This window comes from Schistocerca nitens, chromosome 3 (assembly GCF_023898315.1).
Source record: "Schistocerca nitens isolate TAMUIC-IGC-003100 chromosome 3, iqSchNite1.1, whole genome shotgun sequence".
Classification (NCBI taxonomy): Eukaryota; Metazoa; Arthropoda; class Insecta; order Orthoptera; family Acrididae; genus Schistocerca; species Schistocerca nitens.
Window position 1 is genome coordinate 240,546,536 of NC_064616.1, and position 20,017 is coordinate 240,566,552.

Sequence of the window (20,017 nt, forward strand, 5' to 3'; positions counted from 1 at the left end):
GCGGAAAAATGCGGAAAGTTAAACCAGAAAGCAAAAGGGGTTGGCAATGTTAATAAAAGACACAGGAATCAGACGAGTAACATAGTACACACACAATTAAAAAACACGGCGACAGTCTGGTTTCTGTTCGCAAGAGATAAAAAGCACACCCAGCGACAGTATGATGGCCGTTCGCAACACTTCACAAAAAACAACACGGAACACTCACTGTAAAACACTCACTGTAAAACACTGTACGAAAAGGGCGGCACAAAGATGACACTCCCGAGCCAAAGGCAGATGGGGGGGGGGGGGGCTGGAGGAGGGGGAAGAACCTCTTCAGGCTCCTGCGCGAGTCTAAATACTGCTTGGCGCATGGATATAGCTGGCTCTATTTGCAGTCATGTGTAGAGCGGAAGGAAAGAGGTCCGCGGCTGTAGCGACCTCTTGCGGCGCCGTGGACGCCTCCTGGTGGTCTCTGGGAAACGTCTGTTTCCGGGATAACCGGCCAGGCTAACCCCTACTCGGTCCGGGGCCCGCTGTACCGGTCTGCTTCGCGGGAAGCGGGAGGCGTAGGCACTTAGTTTGGACACAGTAGTTATATTGTATGTTAGCTCTATCGTCTTCTCAATCACTGCACTCCCCCTTATATAACTCCAAATCTTAAACTGCTACCTAAAAAGCACAGCAGAAATATTCGTTCTCAACGAATTAAAATAATCTCTGTACCATCATGTAACTCTCCCATGTCCTCTAAGTCACTTTTGGTATTAGGAAACTTTCTCCGGAAAATCTTCATCAAAATGTCAAGAAATTAGATTTCTTCCAAACTTCAAAATACAGTTGTTGGCCCCTCCTTCTGTCACAATAGACATCTCTCCCATATACTAGCCTACAGCTCACTCTCGTCAACCCTTTTCCCTTCCCAAAGTTAGCAGAATTCTTTATTTGAATTCTGTTCTTCCTAACAGCCACTGTCACTGCCATTTCCATCTTCTCCTCTTTCTTTTTCAAATGTGTTTCTATAACACTAAACATGGATTCAAATGTGATAAAATAATCTATATAATTTTTAATGACCGTCAGGATTTTTATCATTATTATTATTGTTAGTGTCAGTTATTATTATGATCGTTATTAATATTAGTGTCAATTATTATTAGCATTATCATTGTTAGTGTCAATTATTATTATTATTACCTGTGGTTTCTTAATATTTTTGGTGTGTGTTGTACCTGGTCAGATGTAAGATAAGGCCGTAAGGTCCTAATCTGGTCAGGCTAAATAAATAAAATACAAATAAATAGATAAAAGAGCTCTTTAACAGAGTAGTAGAACCATAAATCCGAGACTTTTCTTAAACGTTTCACAAACTCATGTAGAAACCTTAGCGACCATTTCGTTCAGCCCTTACAAAGGAAGAGTGTCGAATTATTGAGCTGACACAAAATCCAAAGTTGATATTCTGTAACCACTGACTACGAACACGAATCGATAGCGTGTATAATAAATGAGTTGAGAAACTTGACAAGGAAATTTCTTCTAGAACATAAATTTTGCAAGGGATTCCGGACCTGCCGATGTGTTGTTGAACCATAAGATCGTCAAATGCTAAGGCGACAATAATTTTGTCACCCGTTAAACGTATTATGAGAGATAAAGTCGCAAGATGGCGTGGACCATTGAAGGAAAATAAGCTTTTCACTTCACATTGGCTTCGTGACCACGCTGGCACCTCTTTTCTCGGTGTGCTCGAGTGGCACCACTTCAGAATGGACAACCGAAGAGCTGGGGAGTCGCCCCCCGCCTCACTGCATAAAAAGCAGTTGGAAGGTTTGTACGGGGTTGGAACACTCGTACGGATCCTGGGTCTCTTGCTGGAATAAGCGATTTTCCACATGTACACAGCAGTGCAGCAAGTGTGCTGTAGCAACGACAAGTTAGCAGACGGAGGCAGAATGAATGGATACTGTTACTTGTCATTCTAAACGCCTCCAGTGAATTGTTTAACTGGATAGTATGCATAACGCAGTCAACTCTCAACTCACGGATGGGTCAAATGAAACTATAGCATCATACAAAACAAACTTACACTGTTTTCTACGCATTGTTATATTCTGACTAACTGCACGTTTTCTTAAATTTTTCGGTAGTCTAAGCCTCAAAAGTGGCCGAAGAGCTTCGCTACGGGATACGATAGAACTGCTGTTATTAACTTGGGCTGGATGCCTCTCCCTGAGAGCTAGATTTAGTAGCAGTGCCTTTCTGTCAAGTTGTATTACTGCACTGCTTACAGAATTTTGCTATGACGTCACACAGCATTGTCTTGCATCACACATCTTGTTAACATTTGCCAAGATTTTGTAGAATATATCGTGACATCATTTCTACCAATAGGACAATGCACTCGTTTTAACGGGTACACTATGACACCACACACACACACACACACACACACACACACACACACACACACACACACACACACACACACACACACTAGTAATGTAGGGATGACTTAGCAATAGTCATTTGTTTAAATGTCCTCTTGTGGCATTTCTTTAACATTTTAAGTCTGAGCAATAGCGTAGCTGTTATTAATTACACATTGCAGAAATTATGTCAGCACATACACTGGTAAAGTAGATATGAAGTAGATGTGGTATGTAGCAAGAGTTTATATATTTAAATATCATGGTGTAGTATTTAAAAATTTAAGGGTCTGCGATGGTGTGAACAATGCATTGTGGAAATTGTTTAACATCGTATAAAGGGCGATCAAGAAGTTTCCATTTGAGAGCAACGCTGCAGCATATATGCAAAACAGCACGACTCCGATGCGGATATGTAAGCACCCACATTTTGCAAGGGGTTAGTGTGGCTTTCGTAGGGAAACTATGATCGCATCTTATATTTACTTGCATCTTAATAGTTAGAAGTATTTCAAAAATTGCTAAAATTGCAAAAATATTACTCACGAAATTACGTAATTGAAATAATAATAAATTTAATGTACTATTCATAACAAATACCCACACTCTAATCCTATCACTACAGCATACATGCCTCAAATGACGAAATTTGAGTTATTCGAATAATAATATAATTAATTTACTATTTATAATGATTACACATACTGTGATCCTCTCAGAATGGAGCCCAGAACTAAAATGAGAACGTGCATAATAACAATAATTGTACGTTTAATTTATTGTTATTGTTTACAACAAATACCCACACCCTGAGGTCAAACAAACCTGATCCTCTGCCTACAGCGCACAGAAAAATACTGACGTTGCCCACTCAGTTACTCTACTACCAAAGGATGAGAAGGGGGATGGGGAACTTGAATCTTATTTGTCCAAGGGGGAGGGGGACGATGGTTCGTCTGGGTGACCCCGCAAAATTCCTTCAGGTGACTCACTTCATGCTTGTGTTGACATTGCTCTACCAGCATCAAGCTCGTAGTATCAACTGTTTAGTGTCCATTACGGATTTGGTTTCATATATGGTGCAGTGGAAATGAACACACATGTGAAGCCGGCAGATGGCCATTTGTTGTGTGTGTGTGAAATCTTATGGGGACTTAACTGCTAACGTCATCAGTCGCCATTTGTTGTATGGATTAGCAGATGGTAATGGCTGTGGCCCTCGACGTTTGTGTCAGGAGAGATTTCCAGAACGGCAATGCCCGACAGGACAATATTTAAAGCAATTGATCATCGTCATAAGGAGCATGGGATTCAATGTGACGATGGGTTGATGCATTTATTCTTGCTAACAGAGGGCATTTTGAATAATCCGTTTAGGAAATTCTTTCATATCGTGCTGATACGTTCTTGTCCTGTGTGTTTCTCATGATTAATGAAATTTTCAAGAGAAAAATAAAAAACAAGCTCTAACATGGAAATAAAGCGTTTCTGGATCCATGTCCATGTAACTTATTTCCTTCCTCAATGTGTGAGGAATGTTTTCTGAAATTTGGTCACAGATTTTGTTACGTGATATATAACAGCAACCAAATCTGACAATGTCATAATCTACGTGACGTAAGAGTGAATCGTGGGCTCAGTACTATCAGTATTGCATTTAGCACTACGACTGTCAAAACAGACATGCAAACTAAGGCCGTACGATGGTGTAAACGATGGGGAATGCTTCTCCTTTCAGTCTTTCCACCTGTATTCGGGAAAGTCAGACTTTGCTATTTTCTCTTCGTGGAGAGACTTTCAATTTCTGTCTCATGTCACTCAGTGTCCTACTTGTAATCTTATAAACATCCGTCCAAAATGTTCCGGGACTAACTTTATTCCTGACACATAAGCGATGTCAACGCAGTAATTATGGTGCAGCTTGAACTAACAACTGTGAGCAACAGATGTGCATTCGACAAGTCAGTTGTGAGCAAACGGTGTTAACTAGAGGGATTGTTGCCGTAATGTGTTGACGTTGTGACACAAGCCGCAGTGGTGCAACATCTCTAAATCAAGTATTCAAGACATTCTTCAGAACGTTTTTGAGAATAGAAAAGTGTGTGCAAAGTTTGTCCCGCATATCTTGACTCTCAAACAAAAGTAATTATGTATAGACGTCTGCCGCGATTTGATTGAAGTACAAATCTCTGAGAAGTCTTTTTTGGAAAAAATCATCATGTGTTACGAGACTGAGTTGTCAATACGAACCTGCCGCAAAACGACAAAGTACAGGGATTCACATGAAGGGTCAACGCTTTGACGACATTGTCTGAAAGTTAACTGGGAAATTTGGAAACTGATGTACGTAAAGATTTAAATGCTTAGGTTAACCTGTTGTTAATGAGAGGGAGGGGGAATTACGCCCCCCCCCCGGCCTGGCCCGCCCTGGCCCGGCCCGGCCCGGCCCGGCCCGGCCCTCCCTGAATCTGCTCCTGTCGAAAGTACATACACCGTTATGTCAATCATCCATATTTCTCGTGTTATAAAATACAGCACTGTAATGCCAATATAATCGTTGACAGTATAATTTCAATTGTATTTTTCCCCGAAAATTGCGCTGTGTTACTGCGAGGCTCCTAACAGCATGTGCATGTGCTTGTGCTGCATGTGCTGTATGGGTAAACTGCCTCTCCGTACAATGCTAATTAACGTTTCGCATGCACCTCACTGTGGTTTGTCGAGTATGAACATATATGTATGTTTGCCAGATTCTCAGTGCGTCAGTAACTCAAAACAGCAAGAAAAGTGACTTGAAAAATACAAGTACTAATACATTCCATCAGGTACATTTAATTCACAAACATTTGATTAGTAGAACCACTTTTACAACTACATGCTTAATACTACTGCAGTATATTCTTCAGATCTGATTGTCTGCATGGAGTGCAGGTTTTCCTACAGCACGTGACTCTGCTGTATACTACATAGACACTACGTAAATTCACTTCTCATAAAACTTGCATGGAAAGGCTTAAAGAGAAGTATCGCTGTATTTTCAAATGTAATTTATTTGACTATTAATAAGTATTTCAATGATAAATATTTTTCTGTATATCTTTTATTGCTTTCAATGGCGATACATTTTGTGATATTATGAAATTAACGAAAACATGATATCGGGACAGATACAACAGGTATTGAAACAGAAATATCGATCAGAACGACCCTAGCTGTGCCAGCTCAGCTTTAAGTCAAATGCCTTCTTTCTTTTGCTTGCTGGAAAATTTGGTAGAATAATGACTGTGCAAACCATTCCTTTGATATTCAAAAACTGGAAACTATTTACATACCTGCCGCATTTCATTTTGGCAATAAAATATTGATTCTGTGAGATCTATTTTTGCATGCTAATACAATAAATTCCGCTTTACTATTTGCACAATCCAAGCTGACACTTGGCGCGGTGGCTGATCGAAGCAACCATAAATGGAAAATGCATTTATGGTCGCTTCCATCATCCCAAAGTTGGATTCCCTTGCTCAAAGCGTCTACTGACTGGACTGGCCTGGGCAGTCCCTGGTTCTAGATAGATAGTTGTCCATTTGCCCAACTCCCGTCCTGCACAGACTGGTGGGAGAACTCTCCTGTGCTTCGCAAACAATACCTGTTATGCGAGGCTACTTAGATTCTACCTTAACGTGTGTGTGTGTGTGTGTGTGTGTGTGTGTGTGTGTGTGCATCATCATCCTTACCCCCCAGCCCTCCCCTGTGGATCGTCGTCATTGTCTTCGCAGTCGTCTCCTCCCCTACCGTTACTGTCGCCGTCTCTATCCCCATCACCTCGGCGACAATTAGTCGCCGGCAATCATCATCTACGCCCTGTGCCCTGTCTCCCTATCCCAGTGCGGACACTCCTACTACTTCACTCATCTATACCACCCAGATCCCTCCTCCTACTGTCACTATGTGGACCACTTCCTCAAGTCCACCACCTTACGTCCACCCTCCCCCTCCTACAGTCTCGTCCCCATCTGCAATCACTTGTTTCGCCTACCGTACCTTTCGTGTCTTCTACCATTTCCTTTGCTTATCCCCACTTCCAATTTATCCCACGCCGACCACTTACCATGCTCCGTTACCAGCACAGATAATATCTCGCTGTGCTACTGTGCAACGCCACAAGCTGCAATATCTCTCACTCAGTCAACAAGTTGTGACACCATCTCCAGTTCCCCAACTTCTGCTTTATCCCACTATCTCGAAGAAACCACAGAACCACCCAAACCTCCACTATTAGCACTGTTCCCAAAAAACCCATACCAATCACGATCCCATTGGACACATGAACACCACCTCCCCACCCTCCTGCACCTTCTTCCCTGACTGTTCAGACATTCATCCTATCCTATCCTGATCCCAGATTCCTTAATGACAAATCGCTCACTCTTGACATCAAGAAGTATGGCCCACACCTTCCCATAATGCCCAATTCATACCCCACAAAACTTCAGTTATTAAATCCATGAACCCCAACTTCCATATGATCTTCTGCGCAAAATCCCATGCATCACCTTTCGCCCTTATACCTTCCTCACTCCAACACCACCCCCCAAGTCAAACAACCTAAAACTTCTCACCATCACCGTACCCTCACTGCCACAATAACCGATGTTCGCTCTGAGATCACAGCCAGAATTAAACACACCAATCATAGCAAACGACAAATTCACATAAAACAAAAGACTTCCCCTGGTCACGAGTGCATTACCTACCAACACCTCAAAGAGGGTAACCTCTCCTTTTTTAGTCAACATCGAAACCCATAACAACACTCTTTTCTCTGCAGATTATTACCCTGAACAATGTAATCTTCCAAAATCCTAGTATTCCTCAATCCACACTAACATCCTCACACAGCCTCATCAGCCTCACCTCAGTGTTTTGCAAAGTTTTCGAATCTATCATTCCCTGAAGCATCCATCAATACCTGGACCAACACCACTTCCTTCCGGTCACCTAGTGCGGCTTCTGTCCTAACTTCTCTGATGACCAGATCCTGTCCGTTGCTCATCTCCTATCGCACCAGCTGAACGAACATAAATCGCTATTTTTGGCCCCTCGACCTAGAGTAATTCTATGACGGCTTTAGCAATCCAGTCTCCTATTAAAACTCCAGACTTACACACTTTCAATTAACTATTCTGCCACTTTGCATTTTTCCTATCTAATCGCTCATCCTTTTTCACTATTAATAATACCTATTCCTATAGCTTCTATCCCACTGTAGGCATGCCTCAAGACTTTATCCTCTCTCCTCTCGTTTATCTCTCTACACTGTCAATATGCCCAAACCACCTCCGCCAGTTCACCTTCAGTATGCTGATGACACCACTTTCCCCACTCTGTACCCTAAATTCTAGAAATCCTAACGATCTGTCAAAATCTACCTCAATCAATGGAAACAATGGCTCCTCAAGAGCATTCCCTCCATAACCCAGGCAACAATTATAGGATGAACTACACGCACTTCCCATCACCATCCATTTAACTAACATACTAAAATACCTTGGACTAACTCTCGTGTGGTAACTAAAATGGAAACCTCACCTACTGACCATCCAACAGAAAGCCCACAATAGCCTAAAACTACTAGTTGGGCGAACTTTGAGATAGAACCCCTCCGCTAGTCTTCACATTTACAAAACCTTGTTCCAACTCATCCTCTCCTATAAAAATGTTGCACAGATCATTGGACCATCAAATTTCGAATTTCGGTAAGTCCCTTCAAATCCTTGAACATCATGCACTTCACCTTGCTTTGCGGATCCTTTTTACCTACCATGATGTGGATCCTCAACCATCTCATCAAATTCCCACTCTTCGTCAATCACATCAAACACCTTCGCTAATGCTACACAATCAGCAAACTAGATTCAAATAACCCTATCGTTAGCCCTCTGATTAGCAATCCAGGGTGCTGCCATATCTTTAAAAACACATCCCAGTGTCCATACATCTACACACTCCATGTACTATCCCAATCCAGTTTCAACCGACTACCTCCCAGACTATGAGATCAGCTTCGAATTAACCTGTCCTACCTATTACTACTCTTCCTCATCTAACAAACTCCAAATCAGGTATTCCCTCTCATTTTCCCTCTCCATGTCTCCCCATCCCCTTACTCCTGATACTATTACCCTACCAAAGTACCAAATCCCTTGCCACCTTTTGTCTTCCCACTATCCACATCAACACCTACCTTCATCCCCATAGTTTCCTGCTAACGGGCCACTATATATTCCTCCGTGCACCCCTCAACCATATAGAACACATTCTCTTCTGCTCAAATCCTTTTCTCCCCATGTAGGGTTCAAATGGCTCAAATGGCTCTCAGCACCATGGGACTTAACTTCTGAGGTCATCAGTCCCCTAGAACTTGGAACTACTTAAACCTAACTAACCTAAGGATATCACACACATACATGCCCGAGGCATGATTCGAACTTGCGACTGTAGTGGTCGCTCGGTTCCAGACTGTATCGCATAGAACCACTCGGCCACTCCAGCCGGCCCCGTGTAGGGCCTTCAGCTTTTAAGTTAAAGTGCACTACTTCTCCTTAAAAGGATCTCACCTTTTCTTACATTTGTTTTTAGATGTACATATTTTTGTTTTTCGTCTTTTAGTCCTTTGATTTTAATTTAAAAAGGAAAATATTAATTTTTTTATGGAAACGCCGACGAATTCATCCTTTACATTTTTATAACCGTACGTAAAGTTATTACCCCTTAATAATATGTTTTCATCTTCGTTGTATTTTTTAATACTCCTGTCTGAGGAGTGTAATTTTGTACCCGCGATAGTCCCCTCTCTCCCTCCCTCCCCCCGCCCCCTCTCATATGGGGCGAAGCGGGTGACATAACGATAAAGGAAACAAACGGTAGCCTCCATCAGCCACAGCGCCTATTCTAAGATTGAACTGCGCGAGTAGTACCTCACACGATCTATACTACAAAGAAGAGTGTGATTAACTAGCATATTGTTTCCTAACTCCTTACAAGCCTCCGAACGAACATTATAGTGTACTGGTAACAGTGATAACGTTGATTGATACGTATCTAGCATTCATTTTCTTCTCCTCGAAGCTCTGTTTTACATATTATGGTCCTGTATACCACATGATTCGTTATTTACAGTCTCATTCACTTGTATGTTGGTATATGGTCGTTGTCTGCTACCGGTTCCACTCATAGCTGTTGCTACTTTCTGGTCTTATTGTTTATGTTCTCATTTCGTTTTCCACATTTAGCTCGTATTTGCTTACTTTAGTGTTCTGTAGTGTCTTCTGTTGTTATTCGCAGCCAACTGTGTAATGTCAAGACGCTTCATGCCTCACCATAGGTATCCGGAATGGGGTCAAGATAGGTCACTTGCATCTACCCCCTGAATCTGGAGTACAATGTTTATATTGTTTACAGAAGTCTCATGCACTTCTAGAAGTGAGTGGATAACCATCTGTTCTATCAGATACAATAGCTTTTTGTGTCACCTATAAAATTTTGTTCTTGTGACTTGACACGTCTGTAAACTGAAACGTCCGTTTTTGTAGTAGTAGTAGTAGTAGTAGTAGTAGTAGTAGCAGCAGTAGGTGGTGGTGTTGCTGTTGCTGTTGTTATGGTTGTGGTTGTAGTCTTCCGTCTGAATACTGGTTTGAAGCAGTTTTCCACGCTACTGGCTCTTGTGCGAGCCTCTCCATTTCCGAATAGCTACTGCAACCTAAATCCCCTTGGACCTGCTTACTGTATTCATATCCTGCTTTCTGTCTACGATTTTTACCTCCCACACTTGCCTCTAAACTAAACTGATGTTCCCCATAAGTCTCAGAATGTCTTAGCAACTGATCCCTTCTTTTAGTCAAGTTGTAGCACAATTCCTTTTTCTTCCCAATTCTACTCAGTACCTCCTCATCCGGCACGCGATCTACTGGTGTGATTTTCAGCATTCTTCTGTAACACCACATTTGAAAAACTTATTTTCTTGTCAGAACTGCTTATCGCCTTTGTTTCACTTCCATGAACGTCTAAACTCCATCAAAGGCTTCCTAATATTTAAATTTATATTTCACAAGTAACCCGGCCTGGCTTCGCATGGGTAGCGTTAAGTATAAGCGACTAGACGACTGTCGCACCGTATTTTGTTTGCAGGCTACGAATAAAATTATTCACAGAACATCTTTAAGTAAGTAAATATCATCACATTCATAAAACCTATGGGGTGAAAGCAGGGCAAGGCAGGAAAATTGTCTGGAGGCATGAATGTTGTGTCTTCCCTGTAAAAATGGCGTTTGGAGTGACATCTCATCGCAATGATGGGAGCACATCGTGACGTAAGTTATGTTTCCAATATATCTAAACATTGTATGCGAATCATGAGTTGCATGCGCGTGAGTGTTTCAGTATGTATCGGAGGCTGTTTCAAAAAAGTGTGTGTGAAATCTTAAGGGACTTAAATGCTAAGGTCAACAGTCCCTAAGCTTACACACTACTTAACCTAAATTATCATAAGGACAAACACACACACACACACACACACCCATGCCCGAGGGAGGACTCGAGCCTCCGCCGGGACCACCCGCACAGTCCATGACTGCAGAGCCTGAGACCGCTCGGGTAATCCCGCGCGGCGAGGCTGTCTGTGGTAGAACAGAGAACACGCATGATGTACATTTTCAGGTCGTGTAACAGAACACTTTATGTGAAGCTTTAGTACGTACTGTGATGCATTGTTGAGACTCATTGCCGCAATTCTTTTCCGTGGACTCTTATGGAAGACTTCACTGTGCCACATAAAGAACCATGTCCACATACAGGTTAGATTCAAGGAAAGCAGAAAGCTGAAAGTTGAATCATCTCCTGCACTGCTGAAAGGACGTATTGCATGTAAACGAAGTGAAGCAGCTGAAGTAGTTTTTCGGAAATTAAATTTACTTGAAACACAAAAATAAAACATCAGATATTTGGTATTCGCATGTTTTACCGCTATGCAGTTATTCTCAAACGATTTCAGGGACGAGATCTGTTAAAAATATTTTATTACTACAGACTGTAGCTCTGACGTCATGTATGGGGGCGGTTGTCTTTTCGTTATTGGTCGTGTTTATTAGAATACTTGTAAGCTGAGTAACTCACTGTCCGTTAATCGAAAGATTTGTGCTTAAATAAGAGCGCACGTTGCAACTGATAATGTGAGGGAAGCAGAAATCGGCAGTCTGAAATTGTCGTATTTCGAAGTGCGTCGTCAAAGAAGATTCTTTTACCAGTCTTCTGCACAATTTGGAAGTGTCAAAACAAATAATACCTTTTTCCCCCAGGACGCAGAGAATTGTGTTCGCAATTATATTTGACTTATGAAAATATTGAACCGTAAGTTGCGCTGATGTAAAGCTTTGTTTATATAAACGAAGCAAAGGTGCATCCCGTATTGCATTTTACTATATGCATAAAATATTTAAAATCGAAGCATTTTGTTTCACATGTTATTTTTGCTATTCAGTTGTTCCGAAACGATTGCAATAAATTGGGTATCAGGCGACATGCAAGTCCTTAACCAGTTATTCAACCGGAAAACGGGGAGCTACAGCGTAACGCACGATCCGAATCAAGTTTCGTTTCTGGCGAATCTCCTCGTCATTGAGAGATGAATGTAAGGATTCCAGGCACAGTGGAAAAAATTGGCTCATCCGGGATTCGATAGTTCAAAGCCAAACGCTATACCGTTAGATCACGCCAGATACAAATTGTGTCACTCTTTCTGCTGTCTCAAGTGACTGCTCCTCTCTCGAATTATGGCAGTTGTTCGGTAGGAGGCAGTGGTGTCGTTTTCATAATTAAACTTTAGTTAATCATAATTCGGACAATTCATATGAAATATTTGTAAATTGTATACAGTACCCTTTCTCGTGAATCAGTGTATCCATTAGTCAAAAACAGATAAAAATGAATCAAGAGGTTCCTGACGTTGGCCTGCACATAAAAACGGACAAGAGGAAGTAGTATCAGAGAGAGAGAGAGAGAGAAGGGGCAGCAACAAATGTCTCTTCTTCGGAAGAGCCGTCTGTATGTTATATCCTCTCTACTTTAGCCATCAGTTATCTCGTTGCCCAAATAGCCAAACAGCAAAATTTGGAAATTTGTGGTAAGATACTATCGGACCAAACTGCTGGGGTCATTGGTCCCTAGGCTTACACACTACTTAATCTAACTAAAACTATCTTATGCTAAGGACAACACACACACCCACGCTCGAGGTAGGACTCGAAACTCCGACGGGGCGAGCCTCGCGAAGCCTGACAAAGCGCTTGAGACCACGCTGCCCAAATAACAAAGAACAACTTATTTACATCAAAAGTTACTGTGGTAGTCTGACCCCACCATCCTCGACGCATATCTGCAGACAATTATCAGTACACTATTCGTATCCAGAGCCACGTTAACTACATAATGAGGCTATACAGCCTTCCAAAAATTAGAAGCAGACATCAATCGCAAGATACAGATGATAATCGCCTATTCACCGCCGTCGGTAGGTCTTTTTTTTTTCTTCTTTATTGTATTTCAATTCCCCATCGGGGCGGGCTGGCAGCAGCATATGCGCTGCTCTTCAGACGAAAGACATAGAACAAACAATAGAAAACATTTAAAAATTGCAAAGGAGAGAATATGGTGAACATAGATATAAAAAAGGGGTAACATCATGGAAGGCAATAGACAAAAAAAACGGGGTGACTGTAAAAAGGAGATAAAAAACTGTTTAAAAGTAGCACACACAAAAAGCCACACACTGCGGCGATTAAAAGAACACAAGGCACAGTATGACTGGAGCATAAAGGTATCGACGGATGGCATAGCACATAACGTAACACTGTCGGCGAACACAATTAAAATCACACCTCTGGACGCACAGGAGAAACAGCGCTAAACACAACACTGATGCGGCACACTGATGATGATCAATACAGAGGATCTGCCAGGCGCTAGGAGATGAGGGAGACCTGAAGAAGGGAGGGAGGGGAAGAGATGGGGGAGATGAGCGGAGGGCGCGCTGGAGAGGGCCAGGTAGGGAGGGATGTGGGAAGGAAAGAAGCAAGTATGGGGTGCAGAGTGTCAGGGGAGGGGGGGATGGAGGCAAATCCGCTCTGGGAGGAGGAGGGAAGAGGAAAAAGGGGGCCCTGGGGAGGGGGGGTGGGAACAAGGCCAGGTTATAGTTGGAAGGAAGGGTAGATGTCACGGCGAAGTTCGTCATCCGGGAGGGGGAGGCGTTGGAAATTGCCCTGATGAACGAGATGGAGGGTGTGGTGGTGGAGAGAGGGAGGGATACAGCGATAGAGGCGCGGCAACGGGCGGGGGGTGGAGAGGAAGGAGGAAACCAGAGTGTGGGGGGGATCAAGCCTGCGGACAATGTAAAGGATGCGGAGATGTTGGAGGAACAGGAGGAGGTGGGGGAAGCGGATCAGTTCATACAGGAGCCGTGTGGGGGAAGGAAGGCGGATACGGAAGGCAAGGTGGAGCGTATGGCGTTCAAGGATTTGGAGGGCCTTGTAAATGCGGGTGGGGGCGGAGATCCAGGCAACGCTGGCATAACAGAGGATAGGACAGATGAGGGATTTGTAGGTGTGAAGGATGGTAGAATGATGCAATCCCCATGTCCGGCCAGACAGGAGTTTCAGAAGGCAGAGGCGGGAATGGGCTTTCTGCTGGACGGTCTGGAGATGAGGGGTCCAGGTGAGGTGTCGGTCGAGGGTGAGGCCAAGGTATTTCAGGGTGGGGGTGAGCTGGATAGGACGACCATAAAGGGTGAGGTAGAAATCATGGAGGCGAAAGGAGCGAGTGGTGCGGCCTATGATGATTGCCTGGGTTTTGGAGGGGTTGAGACGGAGGAACCACTGGTTACAACAAGTTCTGAACTGGTTAAGGTGGGTTTGGAGGGTACGTTGAGACCGTTGAAGGGTAGGATAGACAGCCAGGAAGGCGGTGTTATCAGTGTACTGGAGAAGGTGGACTAGTGGGGGTGGCTTGGGCATATCAGCTGTATACAAGAGATAAAGGAGAGGGGAGAGGACAGAACCCTGGGGGACGCCAGCCGTGGGATAAAAGACACGGGAGTTGGTGTTGTGGAGGGTGACATAGGAAGGACGGTGCGAGAGGAAGGAAGCGACCAGACGAACAAACTTGATAGGCAGCGCATAGGTTTGGAGTTTAAAGAGGAGACCGGGATGCCATACAAGGTCATAGGCATTTTGGAGGTCAAGGGAAACAAAAATGGCGGAGCGACGGGAGTTGAGCTGGAGGGACAGAAGGTGAACAACGTAGAGGAGTTGGTCATCAGCAGATGAGGAGGGTCGGAAGCCACACTGGGTAAGGGGGAGGAGGTGGTGTTGAGTAAGGTGCTGATGGATACGGTGGGAGAGGATGGATTCAAAGACCTTACTGAAGACGGAGGTGAGGCAGATGGGACGATAGGAAGAGGCGGCAGAAGGGGATTTGTTGGGTTTGAGGAATAAGAGGACGCGGGAGGTCTTCCACAGGTCAGGGTAGAAGCCAGTAGAGAGGATGACATTATAGAGATGGGCGAGGACAGTCAGGAAGGAATAGGGGCTTTCTCGAAGGTGACGGTAGGTGACACAGTCGTGACCAGGGGCCGTGTTGCATTTGGACTGGAGGATAAGTTTAATGTCTTGTGCTGTGATGGGAGTGTTTACGTCAGAGGGGGGCAACTGCCCCAAGTACTGGAGACTAGGAGCAAGTGGAGCGACCGAGGTATCGGCACGTTCCATGACGGTGGGGAAAAGAGAATAATGAAAGTGGGGATCATCGGGGATGGAGCAGACCTCGGAAAGGTGGGAAGCGAAGAGGTTGGCCTTACTATGGTTGTCAGGAAGGAGTCGATCGTTATGGAGAAGGGGGTAGTGGGGAGCGCAAAGGGAAACAGTAAGACGATGGAAGGTGGACCAGTACTTGGAGGAGTTGATAGGGAGGGTGGCGTTGAGTAGTGTGCAGGTCTGGCGCCAGTATGTAATAAGGTTCCGTACGTGTCGCTGTATTTGCCGGTGGCGTTGGAGTGTATCCCTGTCATGAGTGCGCAGGAAGGAGCGATAGAGGGGCCGGGATTCATGGAGGAGGAGGACAGCCCGCGGAGGGAGTGTGGGACGGTGTGGGTGGATGGTTTTAGTAGGAACATGGGCCTCCATGGCGTCAGTAATTACCTTCTGAAGAATGGACGAGGCGTGGATGATGTCAGGATGGTGATAGGTAAGAGGGTGGCTTTCGACCTGGGTGGAGATGGAGTCCCGGTAGGCATCCCAGTTGGCACAGCGATAGTCATGGACGACCTTGGGAGGGGGTGCAGGGTGCGGAGCTGGAGGGGGGCGGTGAGCAGACGTTATGGGGAGAAGGACAGAGAGGTGATCGCTACCTCTGGGGTAAAGGACGGCGACAGCGATATGCTCAAGGAGGTTGGCAGAGACAATGACAACTTTGGGGGTGGTGTCACTTTCGCGTCGGGTGTGCTGGGGAAGGGGAACAAGGTCACCTTGGATTATGGAGAGGAACTGATGCCACTGCCGAAGGGCAGCAGGAGTGTGGCTATTGATGTTGAGGTCGGCAGCAATCACATAGGTGGAGAAGGTGTGGTCAATATGTGAGATGAAGTCATAAGGAAAAGAAGCAGTCGAGTGGGCATAGATGGTAGCGCAGGTAATGGTGAGGGAGGGGATGAAGACGCTAAGGATAAGGTGCTCAGTGGGGTCAATGAGGAGAGGTTGTGGCCGGACGGGGATATGCTTAAGGTGGCCAATCGCGACTCCACCCTGGTCACGAGGACCAGGAGCGCCAGTGCGGTGGAGCATATAGGGAGAGGTGCAGATAGAATGGTGGGGCTGGAGAAAGGTTTCGTTCAAGAGGAAGGTGTTGACCTGGTGGTGGGAGAGGGTGTGCATGAGGAGGTATTTGTAGAAGGAGCGAATGTTCTGGAAGAGGATGCGATACTCATGCTGCACCATGGCGGGAAGAAGGGGGGGAAGAGAGGGAGGGGAAGATACTTAAACTAGGGTGTCGAGGCAGGTGAAGGTGAAGTGGGCTTGGTTGTGGGAGTAAGTGGCGAAGGTGTTCAGGTGAAAAACAGAGCGAGCAGCAAGGGAGATTTGTTGGAAGGTGTGGGGGCACTGAAAAGGATGAATGTTTTGGAGTACAACGGTATGGAACTGGATGATGTGTTCGGCCGTGGGGGGTGGACGGAGGGAATTGTTGGGATGGACAGGGGGATCGACGGGATGAACTGGGATTGTAAGCTCAGGGGTGGCTGGGGGGTTTAGCTTTACACTTGTGGGAGTAGGTGGGATGGGGGCCATTGCAAGTATTACAGGAAGGAGAAGCAGCGAGGTTGGGCAGTTCTTAAGAAAGTGGGAGGCCTTGGAATGGGGACAGGTGGGGGGTTATTGCAGTTGGGAGTCAGGTGGTCATTGTACATCAGGCACCGCTGGCAACGGTAGGATTGGGGAGGGGATTTGGAGGATTCAACAGGGTGGCGACGGTGGTATATCAGGGCACCCTGGGTGAGGAGATGGTCAATGGATGGGGCGGACTCAGAGAATACCCGCATGAGGTAGGTGGGACCAGAGGCATTGTGGGTACGGCGGGCAGAGCGGATTTCCAAGTCCGGGTGGGAGTTCAGTTCCACCAACACTTCATCCTCTGTGATCACCGGGCTGAGTTTGGTGATCACAGCGGTGTAGTTGGAGGGGGGGGCGACGGGGAGGCTGAGGCTGACAAGGAGTGAAAGCGGAAAGGAAGGGTGTCAGAGAGGCGTGGGGGCCAAACATAACTCGTGGGAGTTTTTGCAGGAGGTCTGAGTGAAAGGATGGGGATGGGGACTTGATACGGACTGAGTCCCTGCGGGGCATGAGTTGGGAGATGGGAGCACCAGGTAAGTACTTTCGTATCTCCATGGTGAGGGTACGAGCGTTGAGGAACTTAGGATCGGGTGTTGACAGGACAAAGGTGTGGAGGGTGGGGGCCGAGGTATGGGTGGCAGGAGGAGGGGTGGTGTCCATGGTGACGGCAGGGGGAGGGGGAGGTGGTGTTGACGTTTTGTGGGAAGTGGCGGGAGCAGAGTCGGTAATGACGCGCTTTTGGGGTTTTTTGGAGACTGGAGGCTGGCAGGAGGGGGAGGGACGGGGAGGAGAGGGAGGTGGCGGGTGGTAGATCCCTGTGGCGTAGTGAAGGCGCCGGGAGAAGCAGCTGGTTCAGTGGTGGCGATGATGGCTCCGCGCGACGTGATGCGTGCGGGAGATGCAGATGACGAAGCGACGGGGTGGGTGAGAGAGGGGAAGCCGACCACCGGAGGGGTGGCAGCAGAGGCGGCAACAGAAATGTACGTGAGGGCGGGGGTAGTAGTGGGGTAGTGGGGTAGTAGTGGGAGCTGTTGAGGGTGTGGAGGCCGGAGGAAGGGTGCAGAGGTGTGGGTATACAGAAGGGGAGGAGATAGGGGGATCGGTATGTGTGGGAAGGGAAGGGGAGGTGTAAGGAGGGAGGCCAGGGGCGGCATTCCAGGAAGTGACTGTGGGAGAGGGGGAGGGGGAGGTGTAGATGACAGTGGAGGTCGGAGTACTCATTGCAGACGAACGGCGACGGACAGACGGACTTGCACCAGGCGGCATCGAACCGACGGACGAACAGCAGGCAGCAGCGGCGGCGGCAGCGGTTACGACGACGGCGATGGACAGCGAGCAGGCAGGAGGACAGACGAACGAACAGCGACAGCAGCAAACGGCGGGCAGACGGGCAAACACAATCTTCGAAGATGGAGTTTCCACCCTGAGAGTAGCCGAGGCTTTGCAATCTGGCGCTTTCGAAGGAAGGGATCCAACCCTCTAGATGATCGTCGGTAGTTCGGTTTTTTTTTTCTTTATTGTAATTTGAACACCCCATACAAAGGTGGGCTGGCAGCGGAACAGTGTACTCCGCTCTTCAGCCATAGGCAGTACAATAAAAAAGAAAGGGAGACAGACAAGTAACAGAATGGCGGTTTAAAAAACAGGAGATACAATAGTTAAAAAACAGGAAGCCGTTCACACTCGACGAAACAACAAGAAAAACGGCGGCACTGGGCACAAACACTGACGAGGTAGACGACGCACGTGAACGAAGGAGCGTGGACGGCGAAAAACACTGATGCACAGACACGACGGCACAAACACTAAACCGAGGGCGACGATCTCCGGCGCGCGAAAGTTCACGATGCGTGTGCGAGTCCAGGGACCTGCCAAGAGAGGAGGAGGAGGAGGAGGAGGAGGAGGAGGAGGAGGGGGAGGAGGAGGAGGGGGAGTGGGAAAGCGAGAGGGGAGAGCAGGGACGCCACGGGCAAGGGAAAGAGGGGGGGAGAGAGGAAGGGGGAGGGGAAGCCCGGAAGAAGAGGGGTGGAGGGAGGGGACGGGGGAAAAGGAAAGAGAAGGGAAGGGAAGAGAAAGGAGGGAGGGTGCCTAAGGGAAAGGACACCAGGAGTGAGGGGGGGGCAGGGTCATAGTTGATAGGAGGGGTAGATGGAGGGGACGAGGACATCATCAGGGAGGGGGAGCTGGCGGAAGCCACCTTGGGAGAGGGTAAGGAGGGTGGAGAGATGGAGACCGGGTGGGACATGGGAGTACAGGCGCGGCAGCGGGCGGGGGTGGGAGAGGATCGGGGAGACGAGCGGGTGAGGAGGATCGAGTTTACGGGAGGTGTATAGGATTCGTATCCTTTCGAGGAAGAGGAGGAGGTGGGGGAAGGGGATAAGATCATACAGGATCCGCGTGGGGGAGGGGAGACGGATGCGATAGGCAAGGCGGAGAGCATGGCGTTCAAGGATTTGGAGGGATTTATAAAAGGAAGGGGGGGCGGAGATCCAGGCTGGATGGGCGTAGCAGAGGATAGGGCGGATGAGGGACTTATAGGTGTGGAGGATGGTGGAGGGGTCCAGACCCCACGTACAGCCGGAAAGGACCTTGAGGAGACGGAGTCGGGAACGTGCCTTGGCTTGGATTGTCTGGAGATGGGGAGTCCAGGAGAGGCGACGGTCGAGGGTGACGCCAAGGTACTTAAGGGTGGGGGTGAGAGCGATGGGACGGCCATAAACGGTGAGATAGAAATCAAGGAGGCGGAAGGAAGGGGTGGTTTTGCCTACAATGATCGCCTGGGTTTTGGAAGGATTGACCTTGAGCAACCACTGGTTGCACCAAGCGGTGAACCGGTCAAGATGGGATTGGAGAAGGTGTTGGGAGCGTTGCAGGGTGGGGGCAAGGGCAAGGAAGGCGGTGTCATCGGCAAACTGGAGAAGGTGGACGGGGGGTGACGGCGGCGGCATGTCCGCCGTGGGTAGTTCGGTTCTTTTTTTTTCCTTTATTGTAATTTGAACACCCCATACAAAGGTGGGCTGGCAGCGGAACAGTGTACTCCGCTCTTCAGCCATAGGCAGTACAATAAAAAAGAAAGGGAGACAGACAAGTAACAGAATGGTGGATTAAAAAACAGGAGATACAATAGTTAAAAAACAGGAAGCCGTTCACACTCGACGAAACAACAAGAAAAACGGC

The 20,017-nt window shown here is 46.8% G+C and overlaps 1 protein-coding gene across 1 annotated transcript in view; it reads right to left on the bottom strand.

Annotated features, from left to right (window-relative positions):
• Nucleotides 1-20,017, bottom strand: part of LOC126249165 (ELKS/Rab6-interacting/CAST family member 1-like) — a 67,138-nt gene that overhangs the window by 362 nt on the left and 46,759 nt on the right. The gene's annotated exons all lie outside the window — the stretch shown is intronic.